The sequence below is a fragment of the Arachis hypogaea genome, chromosome 18 (assembly GCF_003086295.3).
Source record: "Arachis hypogaea cultivar Tifrunner chromosome 18, arahy.Tifrunner.gnm2.J5K5, whole genome shotgun sequence".
Classification (NCBI taxonomy): Eukaryota; Viridiplantae; Streptophyta; class Magnoliopsida; order Fabales; family Fabaceae; genus Arachis; species Arachis hypogaea.
Genome location: NC_092053.1, coordinates 23,601,456 through 23,619,669, shown reverse-complemented (window position 1 = coordinate 23,619,669; position 18,214 = coordinate 23,601,456). Strand labels below are relative to the sequence as shown.

Genomic DNA, 18,214 nt, shown 5'->3' with positions numbered 1-18,214 from the left:
TAAAGAAACTGTTCATTCATATGTAAAGGACCAAAAAATTTATTTAAACAAAGAATCAATTAGTGAAGCTCTAGATTATTATGACTTAGGTGTAAATTCTTACACCTCTGGTAAGTGGGATAATGATCTTGGCATTTCACATCAAGATGTTTTGGCCAATATATGTGAACATTTTTCTCATGGATGGTGTCACTCCAAATTACCGGTCTCTAGGTCCTGTTAGAGCCCATCTGTACCAAATCATCACTCACATTCTCTAGGTCCTGTTAGAGCTCATCTGCACCAAATAATCACTCACATTCTCTAGGTCCTGTTGGAGTCCATCTACACCTTAGTTCTATATTTCCTTCTCAACAAAGCCAAAATCTCTTTTGCATACTTGATGATGTGTTATATGTATGATTACATTCGTAGTGACAAAAATGTTTCCTTAGCATATAGCATGTTTTTAACATATTTTTTTGAACATTTTGGTGTTGATCTAACTGATGAGAAACAAGAGAATAGAACTTCTTATCTGAAAGGCGGTGGTGCAGTAAAATAATCTAAGGAAAAAGGGACTAGAACTGAAAAGGACACTGTCATGGAAGAAGAAGATGATGAAAATCTTCCTCCATCCTCAGTTGTCGGTACATCCTTCTCCAACAAGTATTTTGTCAATGGTGTAGTGAAAGATGTTCTCCAAAAATTTGTGAATTTTGTAACACCCTAACTATCAAAATGTCACGCTTCTGGCTGCACCACTCTGATAGCTCGAGTCTTACGATGACTCTTATAATATTTAATACTAAAATATGAGCCTGTTTAAAACTTAAACCAAATTTTTCAAAACATACATCCATACTAATATCAATACTTACAAAGGATACATATATATACATATTAATAATTTTACAAGCATTAACTAATACAATTCCTATCCCTCTTATAGAATGTATAAAGATAAAGGCGAGGGAATAATAAATAATAACTAAAGCAATACAAACATCACGACAACAACAACTAGGTAAACTCTTCGTGACTTCTACGTCTATATCCTGAAAAGAGAAATCTATAGGGGGTGAGAACATCATCCTCAAAAGGGTTCTCAGTAGAGGGTTTTTGAAAATTACTATAATAGGATACGTAAAGATAAAACTGTTACAATGATTAATAACCGTCTTATGCATCTTTACAAAACCAAAGGTTTAATATCAAAAATCCAAAATCCTTTGTGAAAGAGAAAACTGTTTAATTCCTCAATAAAATAAACCAAAAGCCTTTTTGAAAGTTTTTCTTAGACAGTATGAATGACCAAGTTGTTCCAAGCATAGGTTCATTAAGTCTATGCTGAACCAACTTAGTTTTTCATACTTTTCTAAAAAAAAACACAAATCCAAACACAACCTTTGGCCCATCTCATAATCAACCACGGCCCTAGGCCCAAACAATCCAAACAGCAGCCAATCCACCACAATACAACCAACTTTTCAGCCACAAACACAAGTAAAAGATTCAAGCATAATCAAGCAGTTACTTCAAGTAGAGCAATTAGCAATTAAACACAATTAATCACATAGGCAAACCAAGTACAATATGTACACCCAAACAATATGACATAGATGCATATGATGAATGCCTATCCTAGTGACTGATGAGTCTCATCTGTCGGTTATAAAGCCAACCCCGACAAGTCCTGGTAGCTAGCCATTGGACTGTCCCTCTGTCGTGCATCCCCAACTCGAGTTATTCACAATCATAATCATAATCATAATCACACAACACCCACACTGGTGTTTATCCACGGGGGCGAGCTCATCCAGAATTTTCACATTGTCCGGCCACACTTACGACATAGGGTCAGCAGAGTATCGAGTCTCAACCTGGAGCACGTGGTGGCTAGCCACTGCTTTTACCCAGGGAAACTCGTATCTCAGATAATTGGAAGTGCAACAATCACATCATTAATCTCTAATCATCCATATTCATACTCAGCCATAATTCAATACCAATATAGCCATCCGGCTCATAACATAACAGCACTTCCACCATGCAACACCATCAAACTCATATAATCATCATTCAAGCCATAAATTACTTTTTCTCAAACCACTTTACTTTGAAATCAAAAATCAATTCTCTCCAGCCTTAACTTAAAAATCCCCCATTTCACAAATCTTTTCAGGCTCATAAGCCACTTTTCCTCAAACGTAAATTTCTCTTTTCTAAAACAAAGTCACCCTCGGCATCATCTTTCCAAAAATTCCAAAACCAGGCCAAATTAAAATCTCTTTTGAAGGATTCAAAATCATTCATCCTAATATAGGATTCGGTAATAAAATTCCTCAGCCGAGTCTCAAGGCTTTAGGGAAGAATAACATAACTCATTTCCTCAAATTCGTTTAAAATCTGTAAAGCCTTAAATTCTTGATTTGAGTAATAAAAATAGAATCTAAGCCAAGCCGAGTCGTGTAATCAATTACTCCAACCACATTTTCAAAACCATTTCTTTCACTTGAACTAAAACCAATTTCAACCCCTTGATAAAAATCTGAAGCGTTTCCAACGGCTCGAAAATCATTTTTGTTTTGCTAAACCAGAATTCAAAGGATACTTTAAAACTTATCTAAAACGTCAAAAAAATGATATTTGTCAATCGAAATCCAAGTTCTTTCAAAGTCACTAAAACTCCTCCAAGTGAAAATCTTTAAGTTAACTTCAGAAAACATAAACCCTTTTCACCTTTAAAATGGCCTTAAAGCATAAATCTCTTTCGAATGACTTGCACCCAAAAACATAATATTTTTCTTAGGAAACAAGGCGAAGTCATAATTCTCTTTTCAATAATTCTTTTCAAAACATAGCTTCATCGCTTTCATAATTGATTCAAGTAAAGATAATAAAAGTCTTAAATTCACAATTCTCCAAGTAAAATAGTAAAGGCATTAAATTCATAATTTTTCAGATAACATTTCAAATAAAGAATCGAATTTTATAAGAATTTTGGCAACATCTCTCCTAAAACTTGGACTTTACCACCCTTTTCATGTCCCAACCAAACCATTCCGCAACCCTTTTTAACAGGTTTCAAAACCAAATCAATTAAAGCAAAACCAGGTTGAATCCAAAAGTGTATACCATTTTCATATTTCAAGAAAAACCAACTCAAACTCAAATCAATTTCCAATGGATTAAACTCGATTCCAAGTTTTTAAAAGAAACAACTTCAAAAACATTCCATTTCACAAAATCGAACAATAATCTAGTCAAACAAACATTCGTATTCATTCAAGACAACCAAACAATACATAAGACGTATACAATCACCAAATATACATTCTCTCACATCAATATCCATATATAATAATTCCAATTTATAAAGTATAGTTTTCTGAAAAGGCCCCTACCTCGACATGTTGAAACCACAACCCAAACGCGTTAACTGACTCCTTTTCTCTCAACCTGAAATCAACGGCAACTGCAACCTCCACTCCGCTCTCTTCCACAGCAGCAGAAACAGCCCTTACACGCAACATGCATCCCCAATAACTTAATCCTAAAACATTAAAGCCGCAAAAACCTTAATAATAATACATAACTGAATAACGCGATAGTTCCGAGTCAGAAATACTTACTATAATGGCAAAACGAAGCAACCAAAACTCCGAATCGACCCGGCAGTAGATCCTACAACTATTTCAAGCGAGGGTGGTGACTAAAAGCTCCGGTGACCACAACTGCAACAACCACGCCGTGATGATAAAAACCCAGGAATTTAAGAGAACGAAAACCAACTACAAAATCCTTACCGATGGTGGATCTCAGCGGTGGCAGCGGTGTTTCCAAGTGACAGAAGCGCGGCTGGTTTTTCCTCCAGCAGCAGCTGTAATGGAAACAGCTTCTTCTCCCTCCATTCGCGATCCCAACGGCGGCTTCCGACGGTGACTGCAGCAGATATGAACGGTGCCGCTGAAGGGACGTGGTAGCAAGGAGCACAGCGGCGGCGTTGGGTTCAACGGACGGCAGTGATGGCAACTGGCTTGACGGTGACAACCCTTCTCTGTCCGTGCTTCCAATGGCGGCGGCAAGGACGGGTTCGGCGGCGGAGATCCAACAAAGTTGGCAGCGACAGGCTTCCTATCGGCGACAGCGGCAGGTTCGGCAGTGATGCGGCTCCAACGGCGACGACGGACCCAGCTTCGACGGCGGCAGCTCGCTCGCGAGCTCCCTCTCTCTCTCCTCGCGTTCGCCTCTTTCTCTCTCCTCCATTGTTGGCGACGACAGCAGCGACTGGCGATGGGCTGGACGCGGCTGGGGAGCGGCGGGATGAGCCTGACGGCGAGGCGTGGTGGCGCGGTGGCGACGCTCCTCCTTCCCCTCTTACTTTCTTCTTCGTGGATCCCTCTCCTCACTTCCTTTTCTGTTTCATTTTCTTTTCTGAAGAAGTTGTCGTGTGGTGTTGTATTTTGTGTAGGTTTTAGGGGTGTGCATGGGTCAGGTGAAACCGGGTTTGATGTGACCCAGACCCGATCTGAAATATATACAGGGCCTATTTATTAGACCCGAACCCGACCTAGACCCGATGAAACCTATACACTTTCGGGTCACAATTATACCGGGTAAAAACCAGGTTAAAACTGGGTCGTTAACATTACATTACCTTGATACCTTCTTATAAGCTAGCATGTGAAAATATCCAAATTTCCAAGACTCCAACCATTATTTGACATGGTAAAATTCATTTAAAAAAATATAACAAGAACCAACTCTTCTCTAAAATTAAAGCATAACCATAATCAATACTAATATTGTCTAATAACACCAAATATTTAAATCAATACAAATAACACAATATTATGCATTAGTGTAAAATCTTATGCATTTTAAACATAAAACATTAACTTATAGTTTTATAATAACTAATAACACAAAATATTAAGGTTTACAATACTTAAATTTCACATAAGAATAGCCATTATCCATCACTAATAACACAAAATATTAATTGTGTATGGTGACCGGGCCACCGGACCGAGTTCGGGTGCCCCGAGCCATGGCCCGGACCCTACCCAAAATAATGACAGGGTCTATTTTTGAGACCCTTACCCGGTCCTAGACCCGGTGAAATCACACCAAAAAAGCCCCTAAAGTGTTCGGGGCCGGGCTGGACCATGCACACCCCTAGTAGGTTTGCTGAAGGAAAAAGGAAAGGTAGCGGCTAGGGTTTCATTTAGGAATAGGGGAAAAAGTGTGTGTTAATAGAATTAGGGTTTGTGTATAAAATTAGGGATTTTTGGTTTAATTTGAGTAAGATAATTTTAATAAAATTGGAGGATAGAGTATTAATTTAAAAAAAATTAATTTAATCTCTAAAGTTACTTTAAAATATTATTTGTGGTATAAAAATACTAATTGATTCTCAATAAATTACTCTAGTTAAAAATATGTGGTAATATAATTAATTTTCTTTATCTTTAAACTTAAGGTATTAAATGATATAAATATAAATTATCTAAAATCAAATCATATAAAATTCTTATTATTTCATAACTACCAACTTCATAATTTACATATAAAATAATTCAATAATTATAAAATTAGACAAAATTCTAATTTAAATAGCCAAACTTCATTATTTTTGAATTTCTAGAATTTTAAATCATAAAAAGGAAAATAATCTATAAATATAGAGTTTGGATAAAAACCTTAATTTATTTCAAATCCAATTAATTGTCTTTAATTATTTTCAATAAAAATAATTTCTAAAATTAAACTGTAAATAATATATAATTTGAGATTAGTTTAAAATAGGACTTTTCAAAAGTCTTAGGTCTTACAAATTTGATCAAACATCTTATCAACTCGAGCAAGAAAGCAAAAAAATTGGCAATTCAAAATGAAAATTGTAAGACCCAGAACTTTGAAAAGTCTTATTATGATCAAGTCTCAATTCCTACAGTTATTTATAACCTTAATTTCAGAGATTATTTTATTAAAGATAATTAAGGCAAGTTTTGATTTATTGGATTTGAGATAAGTTATGATTATTATCCAATTTTATAATTATTGAATTATTTTCTATATTTAAAGTATAAGGTTGATAGTTATGAAATAATAAGGATTTTATATGATTTGGATTAGATAAGTAATATTTTAAATATTATTACTGCTATTTTGGAAAATGAAGAAATTAAGTATATTATTCCTAATTTTTAGATTTGGGCATTTTATTGAAAATAATTTGTGAAATTGATGAACAAATAGTATTTTCTATATACAATTAGTGTTGGATTTAATTTGGGTTTCAATTACTACATTATTCCTAATTTCATCTGAAATTACAAAAATGCCCCTAACCCTAATTTTTGAAAATGAAACCCTAATCCTAAAACCCTAACCCAGTGACCCGGTTCTCTTCTCACCCAACCCAGCCGCAGCAACACAAATGTTTCCTTTTTTTTCCTCAAACCCATACGCAGCAACAGTAGCAGATCGGAGGAGTGGGGAAGAGAGGAGGGGCGACGATGGCTGGGGCCTCACTGCTGCCGCCGTCCAGCTCAACGCCGCCGCACCCTACCCGTTTCCCTTCCTCCCCTCATTCACGCGACACATAGCAGCAACAGCTGCCAAACGAAGCAAAGAAAGAAAGAGAGAACGGAGTGCGGCAGGGAGAAGAAGGAGAGGAGACGCGTCGGAGCCGCGAGGCGTCACCACCACCGTCGCGTTGTGCCGCCGCATTCCACGCCTTGCCGCCACCGTTGTACACCGAAGGGAGAAAGAGAAAGAGACACGGAGTCAGCGTCGCGCAGAGAAGGACTCGCCGCCAGCTCCATCGTCCTCACTACCTTGCCACCGTCGAGCTCGCAACCTTGGAGGGAGCACAGCGCCGCCGTGAGTCTTGACCAGAAGAGAGCGAGAGACCAAGAGAGGAACGTGGAGTCGGCGACGCACAGGGAGGCACTCGCCACTGCCGTCGCGCGCCGTCGTGTGCTGTCGCTGCTGTTTGAGCAATCATCATCCCCTGCATTCTACTGCTCTGGTCTGCCACCGCCACTGCTAGAGATCCGCCCGATCTGATCTGAAGGAAAGAGGTTTAGGGGGCCACTGCTACTTGCGCTGTGAGCTGCTGCACCGCCGCTGTTGGGGGGGTCTGCCACCGGTCCGATCTGAGGGAGAGGAGATGCGATCAGAGGAGCAGGCGTGAGGTTATCACTGCTGCTGCCAGCTCCTGGGTGCCGCCCAAGCTGCCGCTCCGGCCGCCCAAAACCCCGCTGCCGTCGCCGGAGGACTCTTCCGGTAAGGGTTTTAATTGCGGTTTCTGCCTTTTTGGATTTCGAGAAGGTTTTAATGCTGCGTGGTTTTTCTAGTTGATCCACCGGAGTTTCTGGCCGCCGCCGGAGCTGTTGCTGCCGTTGGTTCAAAATCGCGGCTGCTTCGTGTTGTTATTCCGGTAAGAAATTATGTTTCGAAAAGCCTTGCGTTAGTATTCGGTTGTGTTGGTTAATGAATATGAGTTTTGGTAACGTGAGGTCGAGTCCTGATTACTATATGTTGCGATTAGTGTTGCTATGGTTATTGCGAAGTGGCTGGGAGCTGAGGTTTTGGTTGCCGTCAGTTCGGGTTGAGGCGAAAAGGACTTGATGAGGCGTTTGGGTTATGGAATTGCGTTTTGAGGTAGGGGCGCTTTCCAAAACTATACTTTATGTATTGGAATTATGACATATGGATACTGATGTGAGAAAATGTGTATTTGGTGATTGTATCGGCCTTATGTATTATTTGATTGTTTCGAAAGCTTATGAATGTTTGCTTGGCTGAATTGTTGTGCGGCTTTGTGAAATGTAATGTTTTAAAGTTGATTCTTTAAAGATTTGAAATATGAGTTTAATCCGTTGAGGATTGGTTTGAATTGAGTCAATTATTTTGACGATGTGAAAGATAGAATACTCTTGAAATTCAGCCTGGGTTGCTTTAATTGATTTGGTTTTGATAAATGATTTATTGCTGAATCGATTCTTTAAAGCTTTGGGAATGAGTTAAATCGGTTGATATTGAGTTGATTTTGAAATGGTTTTCTTGAGATATGCCACTGAGGCGACTGTTGGATTTAGCTTGCTTTTGAATTGATTTCTGGTTTTGGGCTGTTGAAAAGGAATGAGAAACGGTTTAGTTGGGACCCGAACCGGGTGGCAAAAGTCCAAGTTTTAGGGGAGGTGCTGCCGAAATTTCTACAAAATCCTAGTCTTGTTTGAAAAGATGTTTAAAAAGGGTTGGATTTGAGGAATTATATTATTTGAATATTTATGTTTTCAAGCTTAATTTGTTTAATGAACTTTATGCGTTGAGTTCGGCTTAGTTAGAAATGAACTATTTGTACAGTTTGAGTCACTGAAGGAAAGAATGATGCTCTAATATTGATTTCAATATAAAAATGAGCTTTTAGTGATTTTAAAAGAATCTAGACTTTTGATTGAGTAATTAAGTTTGAGGCATTTTGGAAGAGTTAGAAAAATGGATTCCAAAAAAGAAACCTGAAGGTGATTTGATTCAAATGAACCGGTTCCGTTTCAAATGAGTGATTTTTGGACCGGGTTGGAACTTGTGATTTTGAATGGCCGGTTTTATAGTAAATTCAGTTTTATTTACTTGAACCGAGAATCTATGATTTTAAGAGTTTCAATGAATTTTGAAGAATTGATGTAAGATGACCTTCCCTAAAGACTTGGGACTCTGCCGAGAAGCTTTTGTTATAAAATCCCATTGTTGGATGAGTGATTTTGAATACTTTGAAATAAATCCTTAACTTGACATGGTTTTGGAAGTTTTGGAAAGAGAATGCCGAGAGTGGCTTTGTTTTCAAAAGGAGACTCACTTTGAGTAAATTTGGCTTATGAGCCTGAGATGATTTGAGAAAATGAGATCTTTAATGCCAAGGCTGAAAAGAGTTGAAATTTGATTTCAGAGTGAAACGACTTGAGAAAAGTAATTTATGGCTTAAATTCCGGTTTTATGAATTTAATGATGTTGAACGGTGGAAGTGTTGTTTTGTTATGGGCCAGAATGGCTGTGTATGATTATGAATATTGGCTGGTTTTGGATTGAACCGTGAGCCGGAATGGCTGTGTATGATATTGATTTATGGCTGAATGCCGAATGAGTTATGGGCCGTATGGCTGACTATGAATTTTGAATTTAAGCCGGATGGCTGAGATGGATGTTGATCCATGGCTGGAACTGAATGAATATATGTTTGAGATACCTGGGTAGTAGCAAGGGTTGTGGTTCATCCCACTTGCTCCAGGTCAGAGACTGTGACGCCTGGGTAGTAGCGGTAGTAGTGGTGATTCCACTCGCTCCAGGTTGAGCTTTTAAACACCCGCCTGGGTAGTAGCCGCAGTAGTGGTTGTTCCACTGGCTCTGGGTTGAGCGGGTAGTAGCAATTGGGTTGTAGCTCAAACCTACTTGCTCCGCGAGGGGTGTTTCTGTCCATGGTTAGCTACCAGGATGTGTCGGGTTGGCTATATAACCGACAGATGATATCATCAGCCACTAGGGACAGGCATGCATCATATGCAGTTATGTGACATTGTTTGGGTGTGCATATTATACTTGGTTTGCCTATGTGATTAATTGCTAATTGTTCTACTTGCAATAACTGTTTGCTTGAGCTTGCATCTTCCTATTTGTGTTTGCTACTGGGACTCTGTTGGATTGTGATGATTGGTTGATGGTTGGATTGTTTGGAGCCTAGGGCCGTGGTTGGAATGAGATGAACCGATGGTTGATTTTGGTTTCGTGTTTCTGGTTTGGAATAAAATATGAAAAGCTATTTTGGTACAGTATAGATAAACCTTTTTGAAAGGCTTTGATGTTTTGAGAATAGAATGGTTCCTCTTTCAAAAAAGATTTCTGACTTTACTTTTATTGTAAACCGTTGTTTTTGAAAAGAGGCATAAGACGGTTATTAATCACTGGTACGGTTTATCTTCATGTATTCTATTACAGTAATTCCCAAAAACCCTCTACTGAGAACCCTTTCGAGGATGATGTTCTCACCCCCCTACATTTTTCCCCTTTCAGGATATGGGCGCAGAAGTTACGAAGAGCTTATTTAATTGTTGTTGTGATACTCTGTATTGTTTTAGTTATGGTTTATTGTACCCTCGCCTTTATCTTGATATAATCTGTAAGAGGGATATGAATTGTATTGATTATTTTTGTAATATTATTTATATATATTTTTATGTATATATATATGGATGTACTCTTTATGAGCCTTTGTAAGTTGTATGGTATCTATGGATGTACGTTATCGAACGAAAGTATTTTTTTGGAGCGGTATTGCAGTTTAAAGTTTTAAACAGGCTCATATTTTAGTATTAAATAGTATAAGTGTCGTCGTAATGTCTGAGCTATCAGAGTCGCGCAGCCGGAAGCGTGAGCTTTGGTAGTTAGGGTGTTACATTATGGTATCAGAGCAGTTCTTCCTGTAGAGCCTGAGGAATGGACTGACTATGCTTCAATTGCATACTCTGAGTGTTTGTCATGTATTAGGTCTTGTCGAACGACGAGAATTAGAGTTTTATGCACATGACGATCTATTGATTTAACGCTGTTAGTCTTGCATTGCATAATTCTTGGTATTAAGTTTGGCCGGCTTAATACTAGTGAATTATGTACATGAAAGCACTAATGGGTTATCATAGATAATATGCGAGTTTTGAGCAAAGCGAATCGCGGGTTTTGGGAACGTTGGAAACTATTTCTCGAGGCTATTCAGTTGTGTGTTTTGGATCTTGTTCGAGTCGACCTGTTCTTTCATAGCCTAACTTGAAGTTCTTGTTTGCTACTCCTCTTGAAAAGTAATTTGATGTTTCCACTCTGTTTCTCTATTCATATGAAATCTTGTTTGATCTTAAGAGCATATGCTTGCTTAAAATCCTTGTTGCATCTATCTTCCTCTATTTGAATTCTTCTTGAATCATGTATTCTTTGATATGGCTTTGAACTTGTCCTAATGCGCTGTGCATTTTTAACTCCGGGATTTCGAGTCCATTCTTAAAGAAATTGTTGATTCGGTTTTTCTCTTATTTGACAGTGATTACAGCCAATTTTGAGACTTTTATGAAAATTGCTGTTGAATAGATGTATACTTATCTATATATGAAACTTTGAAGATTTCTTACACAGTTTGACAACTATTTATTTCTAATACCTCGCTTGTACTTTTGCTGGTTTGCGGAACTGCATTTTATTTTAAAATTACAATTTGACTTTCTAGTAACTTTACTATAGTTCCAATGCACATTTTCATTTGATTATGTATTTGGATATTTTTCAAAATTTTGGAAAGAAAGAATTTTTCATTTTTATCCTGGTTGAGTTTAGTTTGATAAGCTTTACTCAATTCATTTTGATTTGAGTTTGATTTAGCATACTACATGGCTTATGCCATTGTTGTTCTTTTGAAAATGTTGGACTCATAGCTTTCTTCCTATGAACGGACTAAATTCTCTATTAAATCTTCCATCTCCATGAATGTCATGTTTGACCTTGTTTTTGAATGATCTTTTACATCTTGTGAATATTGCCATTGATTTTGGTTTTTTCTTTTTGTGAAACTCATTCGTATATGAGTCAGTTTGATTCGTATCAAGTTAGTCCATTGTTTATTCTCCCATTATCTCTACAAAAGTTTTTAGTCAAAGATTTATCATTGAGAAATTACAAATGATTGAGTTGTCTTTTTCTATGACTTTTGTATTCTTTTGGATCAATTTAAAACTTGTTTGATGTTTCATGTCTAGTGGCTCTTGTTTGAACTACTTTAATTTAAGATCCTTTCTAGTATGGCTTGACTCCTTTTTAGTACATCTTAAACTATTTGGATGTTCTTCTGAGATGGTGATTTCAAGAACACTTTTGGAGTCTTGTTTTGAGCCTTGGTTAAATGGGTTTTGAATCCTCTTTGAAGAAATATTAAACGGAATTTATTTTCTGTTGCTTGATGGATATTGAAACCATTGTTCAATTTTGACAAAGTTGATTTTAAGTTGGCATGTGCTATTTTAAATGAAGTTTTGAATAGCTTCGTGGTTTGATGGAAACCTGTCCGTTTGTAACGCACCACTTATTTCCTTTACCAAATTGTAAGCAAATTTTTACTTCGGAGTTTCTTTTCTAAAAAGAGTTTAATTTTCTCTTTCGTCTTTGCCATGATTTTATACACGCTTGTTTGAATATGAACTTTGGGAATTTTTGAACAAGCATTTGATTTCTTTTTTGAGTTTTATGATTGCCTATGGTTAAGTTGTGCACCTAATTATCTTTCTAAAATATTTGAGGAAATATTTTAGCTTTTAGCCAAACTTGTGTGCACCTTGTTTTTAGAATTCTACATGATCTGTTTCAACATAAAATTGTATTACAGCAAAGCCACGTTATTGCTTTTGTTATTCTCTTGGAGAATGTTTGTCACTTAACCTTTCTTTTAGACTGCGAAGTGGTTTTTCCGCAAGTTTCGGTTCCTTCATGAACAATGTATTCGAAAGTATTTGTAATTGTGCTCTTGAGTTCTGTGAGCTTTGCCTTGGGTTTGAAATATTCTCTTGTGTAAACCTTATACTTCTTCGACTTGGCTTGAGTTTGTTTCAAACTGGTGCGCTGGTTTTCTTCCTATTGATCTTGTTGAACTTTTTTTGATCCAAGGGTTATCTTTGAAGTTGTCAATTGATCTATTTCTAGCAAACTTCATTGTTTGAACATCCTTGTTCATCTGGAATTGGATATATTCCTTCAAATCTATGAGTATTGTCCTTGACATTTGTCTCTTTTTTTAAGACCTCGTATTCTTCTGAGTAGACTCGAGAATTGTTTTGACATCACGTGCGACTTGTAGATGTAGTGACGTGATGCGCTAGTTCTTTAAGACGTGATAGATGTATACGGAAGCTGGGGCGGTAGGTGTACAATGTTATGAGTTGTGGGTGTTTTGTCCCTTGCGAACGGGTTGCGGTTGTTAGGCCTATGATTGGCTATGAGGTTGTAAAATGATTGGTGGAGTTGGGAAATTGAAGTTCTGAAGTGGGGACGAGGATTGTCAGCGAACGTTATGCTGCTGTTTAAATACCAACATGCCTTGCAGCCTTTTACCACACTAATTACCACTTTGCTTTGTGAACGCCTATCTTGATTTGCACCCTATTTTGGCACCTCAAGTTTTGTAAAGCTTTGAGATCATATAACCTTGTGCATTGAGCCTATCTTATAACGTTTGCTTTGCAATCACACTCCTACCTTTGCACCCTTATGCATATGACAATCAAAGTATTTGAAAATCGTATATATGATTATATTTTGAGATATTTTTGCTTCTTCCTTAAATGTGTTCAAGGGTGAACGGTTATGGAATTTCTTTCATTTTGTATCAATTTTCAAGGGCGAAAATTTTTATAAGGTGGGTAGAATGTAAGACCCAGAACTTTGAAAAGTCTTATTATGATCAAGTCTCAAATCCTACAGTTATTTATAGCCTTAATTTCAGAGATTATTTTATTAAAGATAATTAAGGCAAGTTTTGATTTATTGGATTTGAGATAAGTTATGATTATTATCCAATTTTATAATTATTGAATTATTTTCTATATTTAAAGTATAAGGTTGATAGTTATGAAATAATAAGGATTTTATATGATTTGGATTAGATAAGTAATATTTTAAATATTATTACTGCTATTTTGGAAAATGAAGAAATTAAGTATATTATTTCTAATTTTTAGATTTGGGCATTTTATTGAAAATAATTTGTGAAATTGATGAGCAAATAGTATTTTCTATATACAATTAGTGTTGGGTTTAATTTGGGTTTCAATTACTACATTATTCCCAATTTCATCTGAAATTACTAAAATGCCCCTAACCCTAATTTTTGAAAATGAAACCCTAATCCTAAAACCCTAACCCAGTGACCCGGTTCTCTTCTCACCCAACCCAGCCGCAGCAACACAAATGTTTCCTTTTTTTTCCCTCAAACCCATACGCAGCAACAGTAGCAGATCGGAGGAGTGGGGAAGAGAGGAGGGGCGACGACGGCTGGGGCCTCACTGCCGCCGCCACACCCTACCCGTTTCCCTTCCTCCCCTCATTCACACGACACATAGCAGCAACAGCTGCCAAACGAAGCAAAGAAAGAAAGAGGGAACGAAGTGCGGCAGGGAGAAGAAGGAGATGAGACGTGTCGGAGCCGCGGGGCCTCACCGCCACCGTCGTGTTGTGCCACCGCATTCCACGCCTTGCCGCCACCGTTGTACACCGAAGGGAGAAAGAGAAAGAGACACGGAGTTAGCGTTGCGCAGAGAAGGACTCGCCGCCAGCTCCATCGTCCTCACTGCCTTGCCACCGTCGAGCTCGCAACCTTGGAGGGAACACAGCGCCGCCGTGAGTCTTGACCAGAAGAGAGCGAGAGACCAAGAGAGGAACGTGGAGTCGGCGACGCACAGGGAGGCACTCGCCGCTGCCATCGCGCGCCGTCGTGTGTTGTCGCTACTGTTTGAGCAGTCATCATCCCCTCCATTCTACTGCTCTGGTCTGCCACCGCCACTGCTAGAGATCCGCCCGATCTGATCTGAAGGAAAGAGGTTCAGGGGGCCACTGCTACTTGCGCTGTGAGCTGCTGCACCGCCGCTGTTGGGGGGTCTGCCACCGGTCCGATCTGAGGGAGAGGAGATGCGATCAGAGGAGCAGGCGTGAGGTTATCACTGCTGCTGCCAGCTCCTGGGTGCCGCCCAAGCTGCCGCTCCGGCCGCCCAAAACCCCGCTGCCGTCGCCGGAGGACTCTTCCGGTAAGGGTTTTAATTGCGGTTTCTGCCTTTTTGGATTTCGAGAAGGTTTTAATGCTACGTGGTTTTTCTAGTTGATCCACCGGAGTTTCTGGCCGCCGCCGGAGCTATTGCTGCCGTTGGTTCAAAATCGCGGCTGCTTCGTGTTGTTATTCCGGTAAGAAATTATGTTTCGAAAAGCCTTGCGTTAGTATTCGGTTGTGTTGGTTAATGAATATGAGTTTTGGTAACGTGAGGTCGAGTCCTGATTACTATATGTTGCGATTAGTGTTGCTATGGTTATTGCGAAGTGGCTGGGAGCTGAGGTTTTGGTTGCCGTCAGTTCGGGTTGAGGCGAAAAGGACTTGATGAGGCGTTTGGGTTATGGAATTGCGTTTTGAGATAGGGGCGCTTTCCAAAACTATACTTTATATATTGGAATTATGACATATGGATACTGATGTGAGAAAATGTGTATTTGGTGATTGTATCGGCCTTATGTATTATTTGATTGTTTCGAAAGCTTATGAATGTTTGCTTGGCTGAATTGTTGTGCGGCTTTGTGAAATGTAATGTTTTAAAGTTGATTCTTTAAAGATTTGAAATATGAGTTTAATCCGTTGAGGATTGGTTTGAATTGAGTCAATTATTTTGACGATGTGAAAGATAGAATACTCTTGAAATTCAGCCTGGGTTGCTTTAATTGATTTGGTTTTGATAAATGATTTATTGCTGAACCGATTCTTTAAAGCTTTGGGAATGAGTTAAATCGGTTGATATTGAGTTGATTTTGAAATGGTTTTCTTGAGATATGCCACTGAGGCGACTGTTGGATTTAGCTTGCTTTTGAATTGATTTCTAGTTTTGGGCTGTTGAAAAGGAATGAGAAACGGTTTAGTTGGGACCCGAACCGGGTGGCAAAAGTCCAAGTTTTAGGGGAGGTGCTGCCGAAATTTCTACAAAATCCTAGTCTTGTTTGAAAAGATGTTTAAAAAGGGTTGGATTTGAGGAATTATATTATTTGAATATTTATGTTTTCAAGCTTAATTTGTTTAATGAACTTTATGCGTTGAGTTCGGCTTAGTTAGAAATGAACTATTTGTACAGTTTGAATCACTGAAGGAAAGAATGATGCTCTAATATTGATTTCAATATAAAAATGAGCTTTTAGTGATTTTAAAAGAATCTAGACTTTTGATTGAGTAATTAAGTTTGAGGCATTTTGGAAGAGTTAGAAAAATGGATTCCAAAAAAGAAACCTGAAGGTGATTTGATTCAAATGAACCGGTTCTGTTTCAAATGAGTGATTTTTGGACCGGGTTGGAACTTGTGATTTTGAATGGCCGGTTTTATAGTAAATTCAGTTTTATTTACTTGAACCGAGAATCTATGATTTTAAGAGTTTCAATGAATTTTAAAGAATTGATGTAAGATGACCTTCCCTAAAGACTTGGGACTCTACCGAGAAGCTTTTGTTATAAAATCCCATTGTTGGATGAGTGATTTTGAATACTTTGAAATAAATCCTTAACTTGCCATGGTTTTGGAAGTTTTGGAAAGAGAATGCCGAGAGTGGCTTTGTTTTCAAAAGGAGACTCACTTTGAGTAAATTTGGCTTATGAGCCTGAGATGATTTGAGAAAATGAGATCTTTAAAGCCAAGGCTGAAAAGAGTTGAAATTTGATTTCAGAGTGAAATGGCTTGAGAAAAGTAATTTATGGCTTAAATTCCGGTTTTATGAATTTAATGATGTTGAACGGTGGAAGTGCTGTTTTGTTATGGGCCGGAATGGCTGTGTATGATTATGAATATTGGCTGGTTTTGGATTGAACCGTGAGCCGGAATGGCTGTGTATGATATTGATTTATGGCTGAATGCCGAATGAGTTATGGACCGTATGGCTGACTATGAATTTTGAATTTAAGCCGGATGGCTGAGATGGATGTTGATCCATGGCTGGAACTAAATGAATATATGTTTGAGATACCTGGGTAGTAGCAAGGGTTGTGGTTCGTCCCACTTGCTCCAGGTCAGAGACTGTGACGCCTGGGTAGTAGCGGTAGTAGTGGTGATTCCACTCGCTCCAGGTTGAGCTTTTAAACACCCGCCTGGGTAGTAGCCGCAGTAGTGGTTGTTCCACTGGCTCTGGGTTGAGCGGGTAGTAGCAATGGGGTTGTAGCTCAAACCTACTTGCTCCGCGAGGGGTGTTTCTGTCCATGGTTAGCTACCAGGACGTGTCGGGTTGGCTATATAACCGACAGATAATATCATCAGCCACTAGGGACAGGCATGCATCATATGCATTTATGTGACATTGTTTGGGTGTGCATATTATACTTGGTTTGCCTATGTGATTAATTGCTAATTGTTCTACTTGCAATAACTGTTTGCTTGAGCTTGCATCTTCCTATTTGTGTTTGCTACTGGGACTCTGTTGGATTGTGGTGATTGGTTGATGGTTGGATTGTTTGGAGCCTAGAGCCGTGGTTGGAATGAGACGAACCGATGGTTGATTTTGGTTTCGTGTTTCTGGTTTGGAATAAAATATGAAAAGCTATTTTGGTATAGTATAGATAAACCTTTTTGAAAGGCTTTGATGTTTTGAGAATAGAATGGTTCCTCTTTCAGAAAAGATTTCCGACTTTACTTTTATTGTAAACCGTTGTTTTTGAAAAGAGGCATAAGACGGTTATTAATCACTGGTACGGTTTATCTTCATGTATCCTATTACAGTAATTCCCAAAAACCCTCTACTGAGAACCCTTTCGAGGATGATGTTCTCACCCCCCTACATTTTTCCCCTTTCAGGATATGGGCGCAGAAGTTACGAAGAGCTTATTTAATTGTTGTTGTGATACTCTGTATTGTTTTAGTTATGGTTTATTGTACCCTCGCCTTTATCTTGATATAATCTGTAAGAGGGATAGGAATTGTATTGATTATTGTTTGTAATATTATTTATATATATTTTTATGTATATATATATATATATATATATATATATATATATATATATGGATGTACTCTTTATGAGCCTTTGTAAGTTGTATGGTATCTATGGATGTACGTTATCGAACGAAAGTATTTTTTTGGAGCGATATTGCGGTTTATAGTTTTAAACAGGCTCATATTTTAGTATTAAATAGTATAAGTGTCGTCGTAATGTCTGAGCTATTAGAGTCGCGCAGCCGGAAGCGTGAGCTTTGGTAGTTAGGGTGTTACAAAAATTCCTTGAGAAAGTCTCATAACCGAGTTGAAGTGCTTCTTAAGTACATTGATTCCTTGGAAGATGAACCAATGTAATCTGATCAAGAAGATGAAGAGATCTTGAAAACCGAGGATGAGGGTCTGATGTCTAGTCCATTGTCTCTGTTGTTACTGCTTAAAAATATTTTAGTGATGACCTTTTGATATACTCT

The 18,214-nt window shown here is 38.2% G+C and overlaps 1 long non-coding RNA gene across 1 annotated transcript; it reads left to right on the top strand.

The window, feature by feature from the left end:
• Positions 1–7,345: 7,345 nt before the first annotated feature.
• Positions 7,346–10,190, top strand: LOC140181153 (uncharacterized). Its single transcript, XR_011875850.1, has 3 exons — positions 7,346–7,429; positions 7,541–7,653; positions 10,060–10,190. It is a non-coding gene; the product is annotated as an uncharacterized lncRNA (long non-coding RNA).
• The last annotated feature ends 8,024 nt before the right edge of the window (positions 10,191–18,214 follow it).